Source organism: Pituophis catenifer, unplaced genomic scaffold (assembly GCF_029215685.1).
Source record: "Pituophis catenifer annectens isolate HBS135680 unplaced genomic scaffold, rPitCat1.0.hap2 SCAF_6, whole genome shotgun sequence".
In the NCBI taxonomy this organism is placed as follows: domain Eukaryota; kingdom Metazoa; phylum Chordata; class Lepidosauria; order Squamata; family Colubridae; genus Pituophis; species Pituophis catenifer.
This window is the reverse complement of record NW_027256886.1, coordinates 42,927,362-42,951,180: the sequence shown is the minus strand read 5'-3', so window position 1 is coordinate 42,951,180 and position 23,819 is coordinate 42,927,362. Positions and strand designations below refer to the sequence as shown.

General features: G+C 39.5%; 1 protein-coding gene across 7 annotated transcripts in view; it reads right to left on the bottom strand.

Annotated features, from left to right (window-relative positions):
- LDB1 (LIM domain binding 1) overlaps nt 1-23,819 on the bottom strand; it is a 67,452-nt gene that overhangs the window by 30,130 nt on the left and 13,503 nt on the right. Inside the window, exon 1 of one of the 7 annotated variants that reach the window (XM_070946392.1) lies at nt 13,277-13,318. The exons of the other annotated variants lie outside the window; for them this stretch is intronic. The gene's annotated coding sequence lies outside the window, so the exon portion shown is untranslated. Of the gene's footprint in view, nt 1-13,276; nt 13,319-23,819 lie in introns of those variants that run through there. 7 annotated transcript variants of the gene reach the window in all.

The following is a 23,819-nucleotide window of genomic DNA, read 5'->3' as shown; positions in this document are numbered from 1 at the left end:
GCACATATATAGTATGTAAACTTAAAAAAAATACAACTGGATCTAGTGATAGATTTCCAGATGTTATGCAATAAACTGACAATTATGATTCTTAATTGTCTGATGACAACATTTTCATTTCTCCTATCCCAATTTCTACTCTTGCAATGAAAAGAAAATGGAGTATATTCTATTGCTTGACATTCAAAACTAATTCATGAGTTCAGAATACTTCAATTTTAAATGCTTACCTTTTGAACTAGGATAACTACTCAGTCAGAGACTAAAAGGGGCAGCCATAGAAAATGAATGAATGAATGAATGAATGAATGAATGAATGAATGAATGAATGAATGAATACGATCTGGGATTCTAGTCAAAGAGAATCATCCATCTTTGTCATGGAAAGAGTTTACTCTTGCCATACTCTGCAGTACTTAGTTATTACTTCTTGTATTAGAATAACACTATGTCTACACTAGAAGATCTCTGAACACATATGTATAGGGTATCTAAAAGGCAGAAGCCGAAAAACCTATAATCTCAACTGTGATCTCACAGGCAATAGTTCTGTTTCATGTTGCATTTATATTCCATCTGCCAAAGATCCATCCCATCTATTTTTGAAGTCAAATATTTTCATGTATGTTACCTAGGCTAGTAGCGAAACATTCGGAAACCACCCAACAAGCTCGGAGAATGAACCTTCACCCTCATTTTCATTTATATTTATCAATGCTTAAAAAGTATTTCTCATAATATGTATCTTTCTATACCCTATGTCACTGTGTATTATTGGATGAAATAACTATATTGAAAAAGCAAAAGCACGCTAAAAATAATTGCAATTTTTGTTTGCGATCTTTAATTGCAATCAGTTTGTGAAGTATGAAGTGTATCAGTTCATACCAAAATGGGAATGTAATGAACTTGCTTTCCATCCTTTTTTGCAAACTCAAATTTTTGAGTCTCTCTTTCCCATTTGGCCTCCTGCTTGCTAAATCCCCTAAGTACTACGTGGTACTTTATAGATGTGGGAATTTCAGCTCCCCAAATCTCTCTGTCTGCTTAGGCATTACTGAACATTCTGAAACGTGCACATTGGGAGGTATTAAGTTGGGAAAGGCTGTAGGACACTTCATTATCCACAGCAACTGTAATCTCTTTGCTTCATCGCCACCTAAACTGGGTAAAGTAAAACTGGTCTGGTTGTCATAGGCTGATAATTCCATTACAGGTATAAAATGTTGGTTTGATGGACAAAAATATGGCTTTTGTACCAGAGAATCAAAATATACTCCCTCATTCATTGCCACGAAAGTATCAACCAACTTCTTCATTTATTTTGTTCTTTTTTTTCCCAGCAGTTCAAAAAAGGGCTGTTGATTTCTATTCTTGTATGTTAGTACATAGTACACACTTTATTACATGGGGAACAGACTGAAAGAAAAATTTTACTGATGAAATAGATGAAACTGAGATTCAGAAGTACAAACAAAAGATCAAATCAGGTAAAATTTCTTTGCGTAGAAAAGGCTCCCTTTATTTAGAAAAGTAGTATAGCAGGAAGAAAGTATCATTGTAGTTCTCTCTACAAATAGTGTGTAAAAATTGTATTAACATGTGACAGCACTTTAAGTATCCCCTACCTTAAAACTTGGATAGTACAGGTAGTCCAACTTATGACCACAACTGAGGCCAAAATTTATGTTACTAAGGGAGAAATTTGTGAGTTTTGGCCCATTTTACGACTTTTGTTGCCACATTTGTTAAGTGAATCACGGCAGTTCTTAAATTACTAACATGTTGTTAGTGAATCTGGTTTTCCCATTGACTTTGATTGTCAGAAGGTTGCTAAAGGGAATCATATGTCTCCGGGACACTGCAACTGTCATAAATGTGAGTCAGCTGTCAAGCATCCGAATGTAAATCTCGTGACCATGGGGATGCTGCAACAGTCATAAGTGTGAAAAACGGTCATAAGTCACTTTTTTCAGTGTCTTTGTAACTTCAAACGGTCACTAGATGAACTGTTGTAAGTTGAGGACTATCTGTATTGACCTATTTTGCCTCTTTACTCTGCTGCATACCGATTTAATTTTTTTTTAAAAAAAACTATCACTGAATTTGAAGATGCATAGAAAATCAATGAGAAATAGGGTGTCTGGGTGTATTTAAAATATTTTTGACCATGTGGATAACATATGCAGTTTGCAACTCCAATGGAAATCTTTTGTTATGTAAGTGTTGGATGGGTAGCAGCTGGTATTCAAATTACCTCACTGAGCCACTGTGAAGTTCTACTCCTTACATATCTTTTATCTAAAGCACCTACTGCAACAAACCATAAAGGAAAATACCTTGTTCATCATTGCAGGAAAAGGGCTGAAATTACAGATAAGATAGTCAGAAAACATGTATTTCTGTACATGATTCTGCATACAACTGAAACAAATAGAACAGTAACGTTAATATACAAATCCAGGGGGTGGGGGGGACAAAACTTCAGTTCCAGAGAACAGTATATAGTCGTGATGGTGAACCTATGGCACGTGTGCCAGAGGTGGCATGCAGAGCCTCTCTGTGAACACGTACGCCGTCACCAGCTGCTCTTCTGGTTTCCAGTGCACGCATACACGTCGGCCAGCTGGTCTTCATGTGCACCAGAGTACCGGAAACTGGAATAACAACTGACCAGTGCACATGCATGTGCTGGAAACAGCTGGCTCTGGCGCACACGAGACCAGCTGGCGAGCACACACATGTGCACTGGCCAGCTGGTCTCCAGGTTTCCGGCGCTCCGGTACGCACGTTCTGGTTTGGGCACTCAGGGCCGGAAAGGTACATGAGGCCTCCCTGTGCCCCGTTTTGGGCCTGGAAAGCCTCCTGCACCAACCTGGAAGAGAAAATGGGGCACGATGGCCCCCGCGTGCCCCGTTTTGGGCCTGGAAAGCCTCCTGCATCAACCTGCACCCCCCACGCATGCGCCCCATCCCCATGAGCATGCGTGTCCCCCGCACATGCACGGCAGAGACCTGAAGATCAGCTGGCCGGCGGGAGGCACACTTGCATGCACAGTGGAGCTGGGATGGGGCAACGGCTGGCATGCCCGCAGAGAGGGCTCTGCGTGCCACCTGTGGCATGCGTGCCATAGGTTCGCCATCACAGCTCTATCCAAAGCTCTATCCAAAGACTTTTTCCCAATTGCAAAAGGGATTTTAAGTGCAATTCAATCCCACATTCTTCACTAATCAAGTTCAATACCCCAGTCACTACAAATTCATTAAATCAGTTATGGTCAAAAGATGAACTTGGGTCTGCACAGCAGTTAATCAATAATATTTTATGATTGTCATAATTTGCAATAATTATGAGGCAGATATATCTTCTCTGATTAACAGTATGACACAGCAGTGCTTATACGTTCAGAACATATGGAGATCCTCTAAAGAGACAGTCTAGAACTAGAACCCAGCCAGATAGTCTAGAAAGACATATAGTATAGGATAAATCTATATTATCAGTTATCAGTTATGTGGCCAGATATTATTAGCCGTTAATGTGAAACAAGGTTTAGCTAGATAAGAGTGTAATATTGATTGTGATTTACTTGGGGAAAGCCAGAAAAATGGGGCAGTGTCTACATAGATCAGATGAAAAAAGAATTGCCTTAACAACTACAAATGACATTAGTCCCTGAAGGCTTTCCTTAGTAGCACAGCCCCAGGACAAACAGAACCATTTTTATTTAGTTAGTTAACCAATTTATATAGCTGCCTATTGTCACTCAGCAGATACTGCACCAAGAAATAAAGAGAAGTGCTATTAAGGTACACAAAGGAATCAGATAAATCTTTGCAATATCTGGGAAAAAAATAGAAAAGGGGAAGCTGCAGTCCTGATTAAAACATTCAGATTAAAAATTTATGCATAATCTGAATTCCAAGTTGAGATTGAATCATATGTTGGACAGGACTGTAGTTATTCACCTCTTCACTTAGCTGTACTTCACTTACCATTCCTGCTTGCTCTGAAAGGAGAATATAAGATCGTACGGCCTTATCTGTAGCATTTAACTTGTGGTATTTTAGGAAAAGTCCATTTAAGAATAAGAATTATAAGCAAAGTAGTTGCATAGGCTTCAGGTCCACTTCTGCAATTCTAGATGCAATTCTAGGTACTAGTTATTATCTTTAAAGCTCTATATGGCACAGGGCCAAGTTATCAGTGGGAATAACTTTCCCTAAAGAAATCTACCTGTCCTACCATATTAGATAGTGTGAGCATACACCTACTGGTAGTCCCTTCCCTTAAACATTATGGGACCATTATGCCACCTTAGGAGAACTAGGAAGTGTGGCTCTTCTATGGCAGCTCCTGCTCTATGGAACACTTTCCCTTTGAAATCTGCAGACATCTACCTTGCTAGCCTTTTGAAAAGTCCTGAAGACTTGACTTTCCTCCCAAGCACTGGGATAGGATGACGTGACTACCTACTGGAAGCTTAAAGGTGCTAATTTTTTTCCTTTTAATGTTTATGGTTTTAATAATTTTAATATAGTTTTATGTTGTTTTATTATTGTTAATTCTTGACTACCCAAAATTTGGTATAAGATGGGTGACTATACAAATGAATAAAAAATAAAATAAATGATGAAATGAAATGAAAAGAAATAAAATAAATACAAATTTACAGGTCTTTAACTTGAACCAATATTAAGCCTTTTATATCCTGGCCGTCATCTCATATTTAGAGGTACAAGGTTTGACATACGAAATAAGATCCAGACATCATGGAGGTACTGAAGGAAAAATGTACCAACTTTAAATCATAATATATAGATATATGAAAAGATAAAAGTTAGTATTAGTTAATATCTAATGTGGGTTTTTAAAAGTTGTTGAAATATGATTAATTTTCATTAATGAGCCTTTAGCACCAATGTACAACATGCAGGGATGTTTTCATTATTAGTAAGCAACTGCAATAATAAATCCAATACAAGTTATTTACTTTGGCAGTTACTTTAAATTGTATTGCTAGGAACAAATGCTTAGGAGAGCCGAATGTCAAATCACTTAATATTATACCTTATATAATAATATTATTATATAATGTATAATATTAAAAATATTTTTTAAATGTGTATCACTGACTACTACAGTCCCTTAATCCATTTTATTCCCCCCCTTCTCAATTTTCTAATTTACAACTACTGGTAGTAACTTCCCACAACTATGTTTTTATACAACTCAACTCAGAATGAAAGTGGATAGAACCACAAAAACATGATGTTACCATTTTTGCTTTATTACAGGCTATTGAGACAATTCAAAGACTTGTATCATAAAAAATGCTATTCAGTCAGAGCTGAAGAAGCTTCTTAAATGAGAAGCGAAATGTCTTCAAAGAAAAACCAGAAAGTCCAGTTGCCTCTTGAAAAAAGCACCTTTGGAATACTTTCTAACATTACTCTTGAATTTCCCTCCTGTCAGTTTAAGCTTATGCTCCCGTGTTTCTGTTTTTTGCTTAATGTTGAAAATACTGCCTTCTAGAACCTTATATACAGATTCAAAGGTTTCAATCGTGTCCCGCCTCCTTCCCTTCTGTCTGCCAGGCTGTACATATCTCCAATCTCTCCTGATATGTTCTGTCCTCAGAACTTGCACTATTTTTGTTACCTGTCTTTGGACTCGCTGAATCTTATCAATATCGTTTTTTAAAATGAGGTCTCCAGAAATGGAAATAGTATTCCAAATGGGATCTGACTATATAGTAGGATTAAGACCTCCTTTTTCTTGGTGATCCCTCTAGTGATACATCCCAGAATTTTGTTTCCACAGTTGCCTGGCCACACTGTTTACTTATTTTGCAGTCTTCTGTTATGAGCACACTTAAATCCTTTTCTTCTGTTGTTCTAGCACTGGAGCCCTAATACTGTAGCCTGCCAGGCGATTATTTTTCCCCACATGCATAATCTTACATTTAGAAACAATTAAATGCATTCCACATTTTTGAACAATTTTCCTGCAATGCCAAATCGTTTTCCATGTTACAAATATCCCCAGGAACATCAAGTTTAATATACACCCTTGTGGCACCAGCAAAAAGACAAACATTACCTATCTAACAATCCTTCTGTTATATCACTACTTCTTATCAACCTTTTTTGTTTAATAAAGTAACAGTTCTGAATTTAAGAGTCTAGAGTATGGCAATATTTATTTAAGTAATTGTAAAAGAAACAGATGGAAACCAGAATGTAATCAACATTTCTATGATCACTAAACAGCCACTGAAGTCTTTCAGAATTCTCTGTTTGCAAAGATGTAATTAGGCAGAGTCTTCTTGTCATGTGTTTGACTGACATTTTGGAATCCCAACCCTTTGTCTAGCATTAGGATATTTATGCCTCCTGCTACCCATGAATGGAGTTTAGGTATTCAAGAATAATAGTCAGCATGTATCATTTGGTATCTTATACTGAACTGTGAGTTCTGCAAAACGTATGGTAGTGTGTTTGTGTGTGTGTGTGTGTGTGTGTGTGTGTGTGTGTGTCTGTCTGTCTGTCTGTCTGTCTATCTATCTATCTACCTCCATATAAACCCAAAGCTTCTTTTACACAATTCGTAAAATAATTTGTGTTATTTTAGATTTGATACTACATCCTAATTACAATACTGCATCATGCAATAAGGCAAGATTATGATGGGGGAAAGTTGTCTGCTGGTTTATATATCCCACCACAGTAAAACCATTAAATTCAATTGAGCTTTCACTCATGTAAAGATTCATAGGATTATAGTCTAAGGCTATAAATTTCTACAGCTAGTGTTACGATCATTTGTTTAATGATTATTTGAAGTTACCACAGCACTGAAAAATTGATTTATGACCTGTTCTTGAATTCATGACCATCGTAGTGTTCCTTCGATCACATGTGCAGAATTTGGGTTGTTGACAAGGTACTCTAGTCTAATCTCTCAGAGTTCTAGTTTTGTATGTCCTTATCATTTTAAAATTAGGGATAATTGAAAAAAGTCTGGCTAATAACCGCAAAGCAAAAATGCTGATAGTTTTTATCTTTCCAATATGAAACCTCAAGGCTTCTTTCCTGCCAGCACAGTAAAATTCAAAAGGTTACATATTCAGCCACAGAAGGATAGAGCAGCTCCATTTAGACAGTGCATAGCTACTATCTAATTTCCAAATTCAGTTATTCATCTGCCATCATCCTTTTTTTTATTTCCAAAAGTCTTCCAAATATATTAACTCTTAAATAATCTGCCTTTAAGTACACTGAAGGAAATGGGAAATTTAATTGGTGGAGCACTTTTTTCTATATAGTTGGAAACTCCGGTTTTTCATTAGATTGTACAATTCTTTCACTGTGTGCTCTTTGAGTGATATTGGTCAGTTTGCTCAGCAGACTGTTGTGTAACCACCAGCCCCATGGGTTGGTACTACCACTGTGTTTTAAAAAGAAAGTGACAGACTTAAATTTAATGTCAAGGGCCTGAAGAGACTAGGCTAAGACGTGCTACTGTGGAACTCTAAATCTAAATAAATCCAATGGAAAACTATCTATCTGTTAGAATAGTTTCCAAAAGCTACCAAACAAATGTGCATTAAGCAGGGCAACGGAAAACGGGTCTTCCGGTCACACTGGAAGTCAGGAAATGGGCCGTTTCCGGCATCCAGAGGGCTTCCTGGGGGGTGGGGAAGGGCGTTTTCGCCCTCCCCAGGCTCCTAGGAAACCTCTGGAGCTTGGGGAGGGCAATAAACGGGCCTACTGGCCCACCGGGCCATTCCATGCCAAAAGTGGGGGGAGTGCTGGGGGGATCATGCGCGCATGTGCAGGGAGCATTGAATTATGGGTGTGGGCACCCACACGCATGACACCCACGCGCTCCCCCCACTTTTGGCACGCCATGTCAAAAAGGTTGTTCCACTAGTTAATTGTTCTCACTGTTGGGAAGTTTTGCCTTAATTCCAGGTTGCTTCTCTCCTTAATTAGTTTCCATCCATTGTTTCTTGTCTATACAGAGACAAAATATATACCATATCTATTTATTACTAGCTGTACCCGGCCACGCGTTGCTATGGCCCAGTCTGGTGCTTCCGCTGGGCTAAAAGAGTGAGGCTGAAGTTCCAATGTCTCCACGAACATTTGGTGGGCATGGCCAACTCGACGTCACTCACTTTCATCAGTCACATGACAGCCCCCGAGCCACACCTACCCAGCTGGTGATTAGGGCAGAGAACCGGTTGCTAAAAAACAATGGAAACCACAAAATCCTCCGTCTCCCCCTCTCTTTGTGTCTCTCTATGTCTCTCTCTCTCCCCCGTCTGTATCTCTCTCTCTCTCTCTCCCCCTCTCTCTGTATCTCTCTCTCTCCCCCTCTTTATCTCTCTCTCTCTCCCCCCCTCTCTCTCTGTATCTCTGTATGTGTCTCCCCCCCCCCGTCTCTCTGTATTTCTCTATGTCTCTCTCTCCCTCTCTCTCTGTTTATCTCTGTCTCTGGCCCAGCCTCTTCTGCATCCCCCACCATCACCCTTACCTTTTCAGGCCAGGCCTTCGCAGCTCTCCGCACCACAGCAGAAACTCGGGGGGGGGGGGTGCTTCCGTCCTCCCTACACAGATGTTCTTTGGGGGCTCAACGGGGAGATGCATAGCAGGGAAGGAAAGGGAGGGAGGGGGTGCAGTGGGGGTTCGAGGCTGGTTTGGGACTTCCCATCCGAAGGAAGAAAGCAGCAAAGCCAGGAGTCATGCACACCCCACTGGACCCTGCTACGCAGTTCTCTTCCTCCGCCTGCTAAGGGCAGGGGAATGATTAAATCCCCCGCTCTTCCAGGTGAAACGAAGGAGGGCTGCCCATGCTCCCTCCTGCCCGTTTCCACCCCCCGAAGCCTCCCCAGAGCCCCTTTTCTGCCAGAGGCTGAAATTTTCATATAGGCTCCATGAACTGCCAGAGCGCCCACCTGGGAATCAAAGGAGGTGCTGGTCAAAGGCAGCCCCAAGGCTCCAGTTGCCTCCATCTCATGCTCACCGACCAGATTTGCATAGCACCGGTTAGCGTCTGGTCTTTCTGACCTCAGGGCCCGTGTTAGCGCTGGGCCAGGCGAGGGATGGAGGGTTCCCGCTCGGCGGACCCAGGCAGCCTCATTGTCAGGTGTTCTTTGGAGGGAGCCCTGAGAGCAGCTGGCGAGGGGGATGGGCAGCAGCAGCGGGTGAGGATAGTTCGCAGGGTGGCCGGGAGAGGGGGAGGTCAGAGCCAGGCTCGGGCAGGCCCCACCCAGCCCTAGAAGCGCCAGCTACGAGGGCTTCCTGGCCGGGAGCCAGCTGCTTACCTGCCGAGCCTGGGGGCAGGATATGGCCCTCGGGCGTTTCTGCCTTCCAAATGCGCAGTTTCTTGGAAGCAATATGGAGAGTCTAAATATAAGGAGCAGAAATCTGTTGAGCGTAATCAGGGCTGGGAGGCTGCAATGTTGGTTTTACGTCCAGCAGATGGCACTGTTTTTCAATGTTTGTCAATGTTTGTCAATGTCTTTCAATGTTTTCCAATGTTTTTCATGTTTTTACCTGTCACAGGTGTGACATGTATATAATATAGGTATATAGAAACACGCCTGTAGTCAAATGCAATGTTGCGTCAAAATTTGAAAGCAATCGGTGAAGAACTTTTGGAGATGTGTGGTTATGTACAAACGGACATTTACATTTTTATTTATATAGATTTATTTATTAGTTCAATTTATATGCCGCCCTCCTCTGAAGACTCAGGGCGGCTTACAATGCACTTATAGCAATAGCCTTCATTCTTTTGTATATACCTGCTTATTAGGGCTTTTGACCCCCCATAAGCGGTGTTTCTACAAAATTAGCTTATTGCCTCCACAATCCGAGTCCTCAATTTACCTACCTTGGAAGGATGGAAGGCTGAGTCAACCTTGAGCCTGGTGAGATTTGAACTCGCACTAATTGCAGGCAGCTGGCAGCTAAGTGCTACATAACAGCACTTAGTCCGCTGCACCACCAAGGCTCTATATACAGACTATATACAGGTCTGTATATGGGTATACAGAGACAAAATCTGAATTCACATCTGAATCAAGATCAAATCAAACTACAGTCTAACCTTCCTCTAAATAATACGTTCCATTTTAAATATTCTTATTACCTGTTGTGATGTCCTAAAGTTTTTATCCTAAGTTTCTGTGCAAAAATGTAATGCCTTATAACTACGCTTAAAGTTGCAGCCAATGTTGGACTGAATACCACAAGATTTATTTCTACTAAATCTCCAAAGGACCACTGTAATGATGTTAACAAACTCAACTACTCTTCATTCTCCACCAACACTCAAATAAAGGATATGTTTTCATTGTAAGGAGATGCTGAAGCAAGTTGTAATTATCATCTGCAATAAAGCTTAGAAATAAGAAGCCTAACCTATGATTCTTACCTTTAAAAAATGAAAAATATTTCCAACCTTAAAATGTATTACATTTCTTCTTCCCTCCTTCCACCTCTCTTATCTTTACAATCTTGACTCTTTAACATCAGCCAAAGGGCTAGATTTATCAGTAAAGACACTGTCAGCTCCTGCACTGTTACCTCTAGAAAAGAAATTATGTACAATAATGCATGTCTCTGTTTCTTTTCCTAAATATATTTACCTAATAATTTGAAAGAATTAAGTAGCAGTAAGTAAGGACAACAACTAGAAATGATTCCCCCATATAAAGGAGTTAAATATTGTTGCCCTACCTAAAAATAAATAAAAATCATTCTGAATCAAATCAAAGATTTATGTAGCCCAGCATTCTATCTTCACAAAATGCTCTGGAAGAGCCCACAAATAGAACATGCTGCCAACATTATCCCCATTTCAATCTTTCTAGTACTGAAAATAAAATCTCTATCTCTCATACTAGGTAGGTAGCTTACCAAACTTTTTATGAGAAGCTATGCCTTACATCTTGTAATAGCAAATTCTACTTCAATCATGTGCTGTTTGAAGCAGTACTTCCTTCATTTGACTAGAATTTCTCCCAATTTAGTTTCACTGGATGATCCCAAAGTTCTAATATTATGTAGTGGACACCATACTTTGCCAAACACCACTGACTTTTATTGACATATTACAACACTCTGCTGGGCCCAATGTTGACTCCGCATTAGAATGAATACTGACACCCTGCCTCTGAGATATTATTGCTTTCCAACACTGCATCTATCACCATATAGTGAGTCTAACAGTTTCTATGAGAAAAGGACTTAGGTAATTGGAACAAGTCACCAAATCGTCTAAAAATATGTATTCCCCAATTTTTCATAATGAGTTATGTATTGCATGGAAGGTCTAAGGATTTTACAAATTCATCTATCAGCCTTCTTGCTGTTTCCTTAACATCAAGCTGAAAGGCATGCAGAAATTTCATTCCACTCTGCCATGTCTTAAATCAGGGGTCCCCAAACTTGGCAGCTTTAAGACTTGTGGACTTCAACTCCCAGAATTCTCCAGCCAGCATAGCATAGCTGGCTGGAGAATTCTGACAGTTGAAGTCCACAAGTCTTAAAGTGGCCAACTTTGAAGACCTCTGTCTTAAATCCTATTTGTTTAAATTATCTTTTCTCCTAACTGCCAGAAGATTTGCAAGGAACATGTAATAGTGCTAGAGTAGAAATAGTTCTGTTTTTGCCTATGCACAAGTAAACTATTGGTGTTCAGCATCTAGGCTTCTTTTAGGTAAAATATGGATATGCAGATTCCATATTATTTCAAAGTTTAGTGCAAGCACCATACACACGACAATAAAGGTTAGCAATATTATCTCAGACCCCAGGCCATCTAGATTATAACTTTAATACTACTATCAATTCAATATGCAACTTTTATTTAACCCTTGATAATACTATCACTGTAAATCTCATTTTAATACTATATCAATATTCAGGACCATGGCCTGAGTAAACAGTAGTCTCTAATGTTCAAAATTAGTTAATATATAATAATCTCCAGGCAAGCATGTTTCTAATATGACAAGGTTTTTCTAAATGAATAAATCAAGATACAAGGAACTGCCTTCCAACCATACTCAATATACATTTCACCCATTAAGCAATTTCTTCAGTGTTAAAAACTATGTTCAGATTCAAGGATATTAAACAGAATTGCTGACAATGCTCTTCATTATTTTCCCCAAGAGCTGCATATATTAAAAGCATAAAAATATGGGGCCATTTGCTTCAAATCTAGAAATGGTGTAGCAAATTCAGCAAAGCATGAGGCTTGGTTAAGAAGGCCCCTCTGTATAATCTGGCAGCAATGCCAACACACACTTATTTAAGATACAAACTCCATTTTATCACCAACCAATCCTGTTCTTCTACTTGAGTGAAATAGTCTGGGAACTGGAAAAACCTGCAACCTCAGCCAAGTACAGGGATGCTACTCTTATTTACAAGGGAAAAAAAAACAAGAGAGAAGTGAGGGGAAAGGGTCTGAGACTTATAGAAATGGTTGCAAGAACAGATTGACAACATGAACTGGAGCTCTCTCCAGACAAACAGTGCTACTCACAACACTTTGTGATTTCTATACTGCACACTTCTGAGGTGGATTTCTTTTTAGGATACCAGGAACCTGCCTTTCCTGTTTGAAAGTCATCATGATCTCTAGAAGTTGCAGAGTCAAACTCTACCTCGTTGTCTATTGGCCAGCCATTTCATTCAGCCCCCTGATGAACTGCACACCTCGATTGGGAACTTTTAAAATATGTTCCTGGTTTTCCAGTCCCATTCCTCCAAAACAGAGTACCCACATCCAAAAGCCTCCCCATACAAAGTTATATTCTCTGCACTTCCTGTATTTCACTTCCCTCTCCACAATCCAATTTACAACTATCTTCTGAGAGCAGAACTTGCATCTCTACCCATCAATTCAAGAGGATGAAAGGAAACTAAAATGCATAAGGTGGGAAATAGCAAGTTCTTTACCCAAAGATCACTTTCACACACAAACACAAAGATAAACACACACACAGATCACACACATATATCTATATCCAATCCAAACCCATTAATCCAAAATCTTCCAGCATTGGCTTGAAGCCTCTCTTGCCTTTCTCTCTTGCATAGCTAGTTACAAATCCTCACATGGATCTGGCACCAACTACTACAGCAGCAAGAGATCCATTTGCTGGGGAGAAGCCACTGGAAAGTGCCTCCGCCACCACCGACCAATTCCAAGCACCCTGGGACTCCGCATCCCTCCCAACCCAGAGGCTTACCTGAGGAGAACTGCCGGAGCGGTGCAGAAGTGGTGGGGCAGGGAAAAGGTGGGAGAACGCAGGACGGAAACTCAGAACATCTCTGTTCCGCGGGCGCCTTACTCCAACCCAGCCATGGGGAGGGGGGGGGAGAGAAAAGTTCAAAATGAAAATAATAACAGAGAAAAGCCGAGTTGCAACCGGACGAGGCAGGAGTGGAGCGAGGGGGCCGCCGAGAGGCCTAGCTGTGCGAATGGCAGGCGGAGGAAACAGGAAGGCTTCGGTGGAAAGGAGGAAGCCCGTCCTTTGTTTGCCAGGTTTTCCCAGAACAATGGCTGCTGCTGCTGCTGCTGTCTCAGGCCCTCTGTTGGGGTATGGAGGAGGCTCCTGCTATTGCACATTCGCTCGCTCTCGCGTACACGCGCACACAAACACACACACCTCCCAGTGCCTCTCAGAAAGAGGCCCAGAAGCTATCCAAGGAGGGGGACCTTCTTCCCTCCTCCCATTTCTCTCCCCCGCTCCAGGAGCTGCTCTGATCGCAGGAACGAGGGAGGGATCTGCTATGCCAAGGCTGAGAGAAAAACAAAAGGGAGAGGCAGAGTCCGGCAGAAAGAGGAGGTAAATCCCCAAGGCGGAAGGGAGACAACGCAGCGGAAAGACCAGAGGAGAGAAAGCAAGGGCAGGAGCTGATGCCAGCCCTTGAAAAGGAAAAAGCTTCCTGTTGTAAAAGTACGCACAGCTGCCTTGCAAAACAGATCTCACAACTAGAAGAGCCCCCCCCACACACCTTGGAAGAAACTCGGCCTGTTCCCTCTCTTCCCCACCCCCCAAAAAACCGTGATCCAAGAAGGATGGGAAAGCTTCAGAGTGCGTGTTATATTTTGGGAGTCTGAAAATGGGAGGAAGGAAACAGAACTTTGTCATATCTGGGTGCTCTCTTATATATCTGCATGAAATAAAGCCAGTATTGCCTCAGTTACAAGGGTGTGGAAGAGTGAGATGTATTTGTACTAGGAAAAAAAAAACCACCACAATCAGAAGAATAGGTACTAGCAAGCAAATCTGTCTGAATTTAATGGGAATTACTTCTAAGTAAATATACTGCTCAAAAAAATAAAGGGAACACAAGCAGAAGACATCCGAGATCTGAATGAATGAAATAGCCTTATTAAATACTTTGTTCCTTACATACAGTAGTTTATACACTGCTCAAACAACTAAAGGGAACACAAAACTACTGTATGTAACAAACAAAGTATTTAATAAGACTATTTCATTCATTCAGATCTCGGATATCTTCTGCTTGTGTTCCCTTTATGTTTTTGAGCAGTGTATAATGAAAGCCTGGTTGAAATTAGTATTGTCATTACCAATATTAAAATAGAAAGCTAATTCTATAAAAACTGGAGGGAGAGAATAGTGGCAAACTGGTATCTGATCACACCACAGATCCTGTATGCGTGGATGTTTGAGGTTTAGAATGAGCCAGAAACTTGCATAACAGCAACAGAAAATCATAATTTTATCCAGTTATACAGAGATTGGATATTAATATACCAAGACATTTTAGGATCATTTGGTTCCATATCAGGAGTCCCATATACAGGATCTGATGAGTTCTTAAATATGAGGTCTTATATAGCTTATATAGCTCTGCCTTCCAATAAAGGGCAAGGAATATAGAAGAAACTACCTCAACAGATAAGATCCCTGCTATTTCCACCAAATCTGATATGTATCCTGAGATTATTGCTGTACACTATTTAGTGGTAGGGTTTGCCCTGTTCTAGACTCAACTTTGCAGTTGACTTTTAGAACTAGAAGTTGAGTTGCCAATTTTCATACATATCACTAATAGGAGACGCCAACAACTGCCTTTCCCAATATGGTGTCCTCAGATTATTTTTAGACTACAATTTGTAGATTTCCTATTCAACCTGCAATGATGCAGAAATACAACAGATGAAATATGGGATTACTACAATGGTTAAAGCTTCTGCTTTTGAATTTTTATATTTAATATAGATGCCAACAAGATAGGGCCACTGTCAATAAGCAACAGTGTGATTCACTTAATAACTGCAGTGATTCACTTAACAACTGTGGCAAAAAAGGTTGTAAAATGAGGCACAACTCACTTAACAACTGCAACTGAAACTTTAGGCTCAGTTGTGGACATACGTCAACCTGCTTATATATTTATGTATGTGAGCATAGACAGATTACTTTTTCCTGTTAAATATCCTGAAGACATCAAGGCAAGATGAGAACACATAAACTTGTAGGTTATGATATTGTTTACTTCTTGATTGGTGATCTAGTCTTAATCTTGGAGACCAACAATCAAAAACAATAACCCAATCTAGTAAACAAGAAACCACTAACTCAAACAAACAATCTAATAGTAAACAACAGCCTAACCAAGGAACCACTAAAACAACTTCCACCAACAGTGACAGGGCAAGCCATTAGTATATAAAATAAGTGCAAACCCCACTCCTTTCTAGCACTGATGCTGTTACTTAGTTTGGTAATGAAAGACCTGTAAGAAAACAACCAAGCTCAGAAAGCATCAAGGACCCCACAGATTTGCATCTGTTTTAAAATATTGTGAACTTTTTAAAAAAATTAATGTATTTCTAGGTTTACTATAATAAAACAAACCACAGGCATCCAATGCAAATTAGGAAACAGTAAATGAAAAGATGTAACATGTAGTGATTTGAAAACAAAAGGCCCATCTTTTTATCCAACTGTCTAGACACAAGTCATATGGTTTGAATAGCAGCAATGTGATGTTGTAAGTTTGTCCTTGCTGCCTACCCACCCCCAAAGTATACCTATGAGGCAAATCTTTAAATTATGGACAGCAACAAGTCCTTGATTAGTTCAATGTAATGGAGACCAAACAGTTATCATATTCTCATCCAGTGTTCGGTTTAGAAGTTAGCAAACATGCTGTTTTAAATGCTAGCTCAAAAAACAACAAAACAAAAGAAGAAAACATAATGCTGCAGGAAAATTTACTCCATGTATTCTGAGCAATTGCATTTGATTAAAACTAAAGGCCTGCATGTTTGTTTTCTTTTCCATGAAAGGATTTGGAGCTTGGAGTTTCTGTTCTGAAATACTGTATCATACACACAAACATAATTTGGCCAGAGCACTACATGTCAAACTACCATTGGAACAAATAAGACTATGCTTTGGAAAATAGAACAACAAGCATGGTTCTAATTATCAGAACTAAGCTTCAGAACTCAGATCACAAAATTTTCCAAGACTCAGTTGGTTTCAATGAGTAATCACCAAATTTGGATCTGTAATATATAAAAATGCCTTAATATATAAAAATAGTCTTACTTGGTCGGGTGTCTAGGTTAATATTCCATGACAAGTACCAGTCTCAGATGCATCAGTTTAAGAAGAGGCAAATTCCATTTTTTCTGCCTCCTTCTGGAGTCCTCTCCAAGTATGAATCAGATTTTTCTGGTATAGTGCCAAAAGTTAGTGTCATTTATTTTGGAGAGATAATGAAACAATTGTATAAATCCCCAGAACAGCTTTCACTTATTTTTAAAAATAAAACATATCATTCAAAACATCCGCATATGCGAAAAAAAAGATAAAATATCAAAACATACTGTAGACTACCTACTTTGTGTCATTATCCTGCAGACTCTACAGCAGGGGTGGCAAACTGGTGGGCCATGGGCCAGATGTATCACACACAGGCCACACCCACCCCCAGCTCCGCAAAGGCAAAAATGTCACGATAATATGTCATGTAATACAATCGAGTTTGACACCCGTGCTCTACAGTCTCTGCACTGCACCTCCCAAAAGCACATCAACCCTAAGGAAAATCTAAAACATTGCATTCAAATATCTATCCCGTCTGTATTCTTTTTAAAAATCTGATCCTCTCAACCTCAGACACCAACTAAATTCATACAACATGCTAACTCATATAATCATTGTTTGTTAAGCTATTTCCCTGGATTTGCAAAGTACACTGAGCCACAAACTAACAATTTTTTAGCTTAGCATGTTGTGAGTATCTACCATCTTAGGCAAATTAATCAAATTATGTTGCTTAATTACTGTTGAATCCTTTTTTTTTTTTGCAAACCCCCCCTCAAACCCAACATTCTCAGATTAAGTGCAACATAGAATTTTAGCATAGTAAACAAAGGCAGTATTTACACATTCCTCCAGTTGCTCCTATGCTACTAAATGAAATGCAAAACAGTGTATTTAAAAAAAAAAAAAACTCTAAAGTTAAGCTGACCCAAATTTAAAAGGCTAGCAACAGTCTTTTTACCAATTTGGGTTTGCAGAAAATACTTGTTACAAGTAGATGTATAGCAACAGGGTAAACTGTTCCTTCTGGCAGCAACAAAGAGATTGTGGATCTGTCATTTGGCATAACCAGCTGCTATGGCTGCAGTGATGATGACTGGGAAGTATGTTGGTCCAATTATGGTTCACTATGATAGCAGAGACATGAGTCATTATTCCCCAAATGCTGAGTGGCACACTTTGTGACAGAATGCTGAATAGCCATGGAAAACTCAAAAGGACTAGTTACAATCCAGTTTTTCAGATAAACCTAAAATTCACTAATGACAATACAAACCTTTACAATAACCTTTCTGAAGAAAATCCTTCTTCCCTCATGAACTAGCTGGAGACCTTCTAATTTTCCATAGTGATAAGTGCCAATGAGATAATTAAGGAAAACGAAATACCTGTCAGCATTAGGAATTGATGATGAATATTTCTTAATCTAGTATCTTTTCAAAATTCATGCTTCCTAATTAAAGTGAACATTTACAGTTCTTTGTTGTAGATATTAGAAATTTGATACTGTATATATTGCAGAATGCTACAAAAAATATCCTGATACTGTATATATTGCAGAATGCTACAAAAAATACCCTTTCTCTCTCCTTTCCACATTTATGTTGCTATCATACTGAGAAGCATATCCAAGTTAACCTAAACACCAAAGCTGAGTTTCTAGAACTGATTACTATAAAATGAAATATTAAAACATATTACAATACCCCCAATGCTAGAGCGCATGGCAATAAGGCCAAGCGCTAATTTCAGGATTCAAAAAATATAAGACAGGGTCTTACTTTCAGGGAAACATGGTAGTTACTATGGCATTTCTAATTTGCAAACTATGTGATAGGTTTTATTGAATTTGCTATGAAAATAACCCTGTGAAACATTAATATTTTACACCAATAGAACTGAGCTTGAGTTTTTCTGATCAATGGTTTTGTGGCAGAGATGGGATGAATCAAGATTCAATTCCACCCTAGATGCCACATGAAATAGTGTTGCAATATATTGTATACAAATGTATTTGTATATGTGCACATGTGCATGTGTATACATGTTTCTAGGAAATAAATGAAACAAATAGCTTCTCTGGCTATTAGAACTAGAAGTATAGTGATTCATGTTAATTTGGCATTGTATAAAAGAGAATATGTACTGTATAAGCACCAGCATAGATCTTACTCTCTATCCTTTCTTCAATAGGGTGCCCTCCAGATGGCTGTTTTCAACTTCTTGTATTTTAAGCCTACAAAAATAAAGCCATTCTGGTTGAGAATTCTGAAAGTCAGAACCTAAAACAACCAGTTAGCAAACTGAGGAGAGCATTGTGAAGGCATCCTAGATATACAGCAGTCTTGAAGCTATGTAACTTAGGTGCAGACCCACTGAGATGCAGCAACTCCAGCTGATTCTGGCCATGCCCATGGTCAAGTTAATAATTTAAGATGCACTGGATGAATGCTGAGATGGATTGGGATGCAGCTGGCAAAAGTCCCATTTAGTCCCCAGCAGGAGGCATTGATGTATCCTCCCTCAAACCCTGTATTTAGAAATCCTACAGTACCATCTTCCCCAGCCCACCCCCTTTTATACCTGCAGCTTTCTTTTCAGTTCTATTGTATATCCTGGTTCATCAGGCTTTTTACTGCACACTGTGCAGCTAGCACTGCTGCTCTGGGAGACATAAATCACATGGACACAGCTTTATGGCCATTGATCCAACCACGTGGCAGTGGATGCCACTCTCAGACAAGCAGCATTTCCTCTTATTATAAGAGACACAGCTGTTCAGAAACTCAGGCCTTTTTTGCAGGTGCCTCCCTCCACTTGCTAAGATTGGAACAGCAATGGTTACAATACATTGGGAAATATGAAGACTGCAGAAAAATTATATTAAATTTGCAAACCACGTGCACAGAATTCAAGCTTGAAGGCATTGGGAATGCAAGGTCAATATTTTCTGGAACCTAATTTCTACAGAAAACACCAAAACAAAGCATCAATCTGATAGCAAATCCTTACCCTTGCTATCCGGCATTTCTTATCGTTCTGTTTGTGCATGAGGGAGAACATTACCATCAGTGAAACAGGCAGGTCTGCTCTGTGACTTACTAGAATAAATTGGAAGCAGGGTAAACTCTGCAGGTGTAGAGGCCACTGCTGAGCAGGTGCTTCCTGTCACTTGTTTCAGAAAGTTAAGTGTTTTCTTCAGACCTTCTGAACTGAACCCCTGGTTTTCCTCCTCCAGAACAAGTTCTGGAGCCAAAGATTCTGATTTGCTCACAGTGTGCTCTCTTTGCTCAATGAAGTTTCCAGGAGACTTTTGCACCAGGCCTTGTCTGTTCTGAAATTCTCAAGATTCCAGGAACTCATGCTGCAGATGTTGCAAATTTGATTGCCATTGCCACAAGAGAACATACGGTTTATTTTTTTCTTTTCTTTTTTTTAAGCAGGGGCTCAGTGAAGGATTATATTCACAAACAGCTTTATCTCCAGGTGAATTTACCCAAACATTTGTATTGTTATGGAGGGCATGCTTTACTAAAGGGACTGAAGTAGTTCTGATCTCTTCTGTCTGTTTTCTAAAGCAAAATGTCAGAACTATCTTTTCTCAAAATTGAATAAGACAACAAAACATCCAGCCTCAATAATATTATGTGATTTTGATTATTTTGTATACTCTCTATATTTTTTTCAACCACAAGAATGGCCAAGCAACAAGTGCCAAACCATGTCCCCTCTAAAGACGTGGAAGTCTTAGTTTTTATTTCTTTGCTCCTTAAAGTTACTAATTAAAATCTGCTCTTGAATTCTGAGATTTCATGTCACATTTAAATTGACAGTCATTAATAGCTATCAACTAGTTTTAGAAGATATTATAAAATAGGTCTTTGCAATTTCTGTGCTTTGCTGAATTTAACTTATTTCTTTTATTTCTTTATTTCTTTATTTATTATATTTATATCCCACCTTTTCTCTGAAAACTCAAGGTAGCCTTGGAAGGGAAAAGGATTCCTCTCTAATTTTATCTTCATAACATTCCTGTGAAATAGATTGAGCCAAGACAATGACTCACCCCAAAATCACCCTGTGAGCTCTGATCAAGTTTGGACTTGGAAGCTGGGTCTCCCAAGTCCAACTTCAACATATTAATTATAAAAGCACATCAGTACAGGGAGCTGTGAAATGCATACAGATGCTGCCTAGGAAACAATCAGAAAGAGAGGCAGGAGCTCCCAGAAGTTTAATTGCCTGAAAAAGAAACTTAAGAATCCACCCTAATAGATCAAGCAGTTAAAAGTGGTGTCAGAAAGTTTGTACTTTCAGATTTGCAAAACTGTTGTCAGCCCTTCCAGGTAAATTAGTCAGGAAACACAACAAGATGGACTAATTCTATTTTACTGTAAGTCTATGTTAACAGAACTTGCAAGTCTGAAAGGTTTGGTCCTTCTGGACTCAGGGCTTCCACTTGATGAGCAGGTAGCAATCAAGGCTAAGGATTCATCTTGTGCACCAATTGCGCTCTTTCCTAGCCAGGAAGCCTTGCTCACAATCAGTCACAATTTAGTCACCTTCAGGCTGGATTATTGCAATGCACTTTACATGGTGCTGCTCTTGAAGGCTACTCAGAAGTTACAACTGGTGCAGAACACAGCAGCAGATACAGTATTGGTTACCTATCCATGTTACACCTTTGTTGCATGAACTACATTGGCTTCCAGTTTTCTTCTGGGGGCAATTCAAGGTGCTGGTTATCACTTTTAATGCCCTACCTGACACAGGACCTGATTATTTGTAGGACTGCCTAAGAATATTCACCTGTCCCACTAAATCAAATAGGATGGGCATGCTCCAGGTCCCCTCCCTGAAATCTTGCCATCTAGCAGAACCTTAGAAGTATATCTTTTCCATGGCTGCCTCTATTGTGGAAGCAATTTGAGAGGTCCCTATCAGGGGTGAAATTCACTTACCTTCGCTAATGGATAGCAAATGTGAATGCGCTCACGCGCGCCTCCTCCACATATGTGCAGAGCCTTCTGCGCATGCACAGAGGGTCAAAAACAGGATGTGATGTCCGGGCAGGTGGGCGGAGCCTTCCACTGCTGATGCCACCACATCGGGCGATCCGGATAGATCCGGCTGAATTTCACCACTGGTCCCTGCCCTTCTACCTTTCAGAAGGCCATTAAGGGCTGGCTTTCTACTGAGATTCTGGGATGGTGTGGGTAGAAGACATGGAAGGAGAGAACTGAGGCTTTTTGTGAGGCATCCCAAGGGAAATTGATATGGCAGAGAGTTTTTGTTTATTATTTTATTGTTTTCATGCTTTATGCTTTATGTATTTATTCATTTTATAATTGTAAGTTTTCCAAAGTTGTTTAAGAAGACTGGTCGTATAAATCTATTAAATAAATAAACATTATGAAACACAATTTCTGGCTGCATTAGCAGAAATAGAACTTCCAAATCATGGGATGTAAGACTGTAATGTTACTCTATATTCAGCATACTTCATTTGAATACTGTACTCAGAGCTGTATACATTTTTAAAAGTTTCAGATAAGTTAGAGCAGAATCAAAAAAAGGGCCACTAGGAGGATCAGGAGATTACAAACTAATCCTACTAACAAAAGAGTAAATAAACTGGGAATATTTTCCTTTGATAAGACCAGAGGGAAGGGAAAGATGCTACCCACTCCTTATCAAGATAAGTTTCTCTATAGAATTGTAAAATTCTGATAAGGTTAAAGTAGATGATGCTATCTTTAAGTGAGTGTTTGGCAGGAATTCTGGCAGATGCAATTTTTTCAAAAACAGAGGATGCTAGGTTGGGAAAAGCTGGTATAAAACAAGTTGTTTCCCCAAAATAACCCATTGTGTTAAAAGGCAACTGATAATCTTTGCACAGATTAAAGGAGGAAGGTTTTTTTTTAAATCAATACATGGGATAAAACTCAGAAAAGGAAAGAAAATCAGTCAAATTCAGAAGAGGTACTGTGAAGGTAAAACATGGGGAAGGCAACAAAGTCACAAATAACTGCAAAACTGTGACCAAGGTTGCTATTTCTATAATCATAGAACATTGTAGCTACTCTTGCTACAGTATCACAGGCTGCCAGATAGAGTAATGATTTGAGAACTAAAAGTCCACAGCAGTTAGCTAATTACAAGGAGATATATATGGTAATGGTAGTAGCTCAGCTTAATCCACCCACTCTGTGAAGGAAAACCACTGGTCTGTATAGTTGTAGATGCTGGACAGGAAGCTTCTTTGTAGCTTATAGGTGCTGGACAGGAGAATCCTTTGTGTACTGTATATGTAAGTACCATCGTTGTTTGATGGGATAATGACAGAAGTTACATAGTGTGCATATACGCAGAACTGGTGGCATCAGCAATTTGCCGGGTACGCTGTGTGATGTCCATTCCAAAATCTCCCCATCTTTGCTGCTTGTTATATTGCTTTCTATGGTCACTTTCTAAAGATACATCACAATGGGTTTCAGGCTTTCAGCTGATATGGTTTCTCTGCTGAGAATAATATGCAATACTTCTAAGGCAAACATTTCAACTAATCAATTTTTGCTGCATTTCTAATTAACTCTACTATGAAAAGAGAAAGTGAAACATAGTAGTATGCTTACAACAGGAAATCTTAACTAGATCCCTGTAACACAATGGACACTCTTTGGTAAGGAGCTTGTATCTGTTGCAGAGCCCTTGTACAGGGCAGGCAGTTTGTGAATTCCAAGTTAGGCAGAAAATGTTATCAGACAACAACACCAAACTCAACAGGGAGTAGCAGCATCTGCAGCACTAAGATTAGAACTTGCGAAGTGTTCCTTCTTACTTGGACACAGGGCTGAGGGATTAAACAGGAGAAAAAGAAAAAATACCTATTCAGTAGGGAACTCTCTATTTAACTAGGCAGGATCCCAAAAGGGACTGTAAACCAGTCTGGATTGGACTATACTGTTCTCCTGGGACAGAGCTGGCAGGAGAAACTGTCTTCCTAGTGCATTCAACATTCCCCTAGGAATCCAGATGCTAGAGCTAATGGAGGATATGGGGCAATGAATGTGTTTGAGCTATTGTATATGTGTTAATAAACATTTGCATTTGGGTATTTGTGCAAATATATGGATGTTATATACTAAATGTAGGCATTCATAAACACTAGGCATTCTGCAAATAATAGAGCAATTTG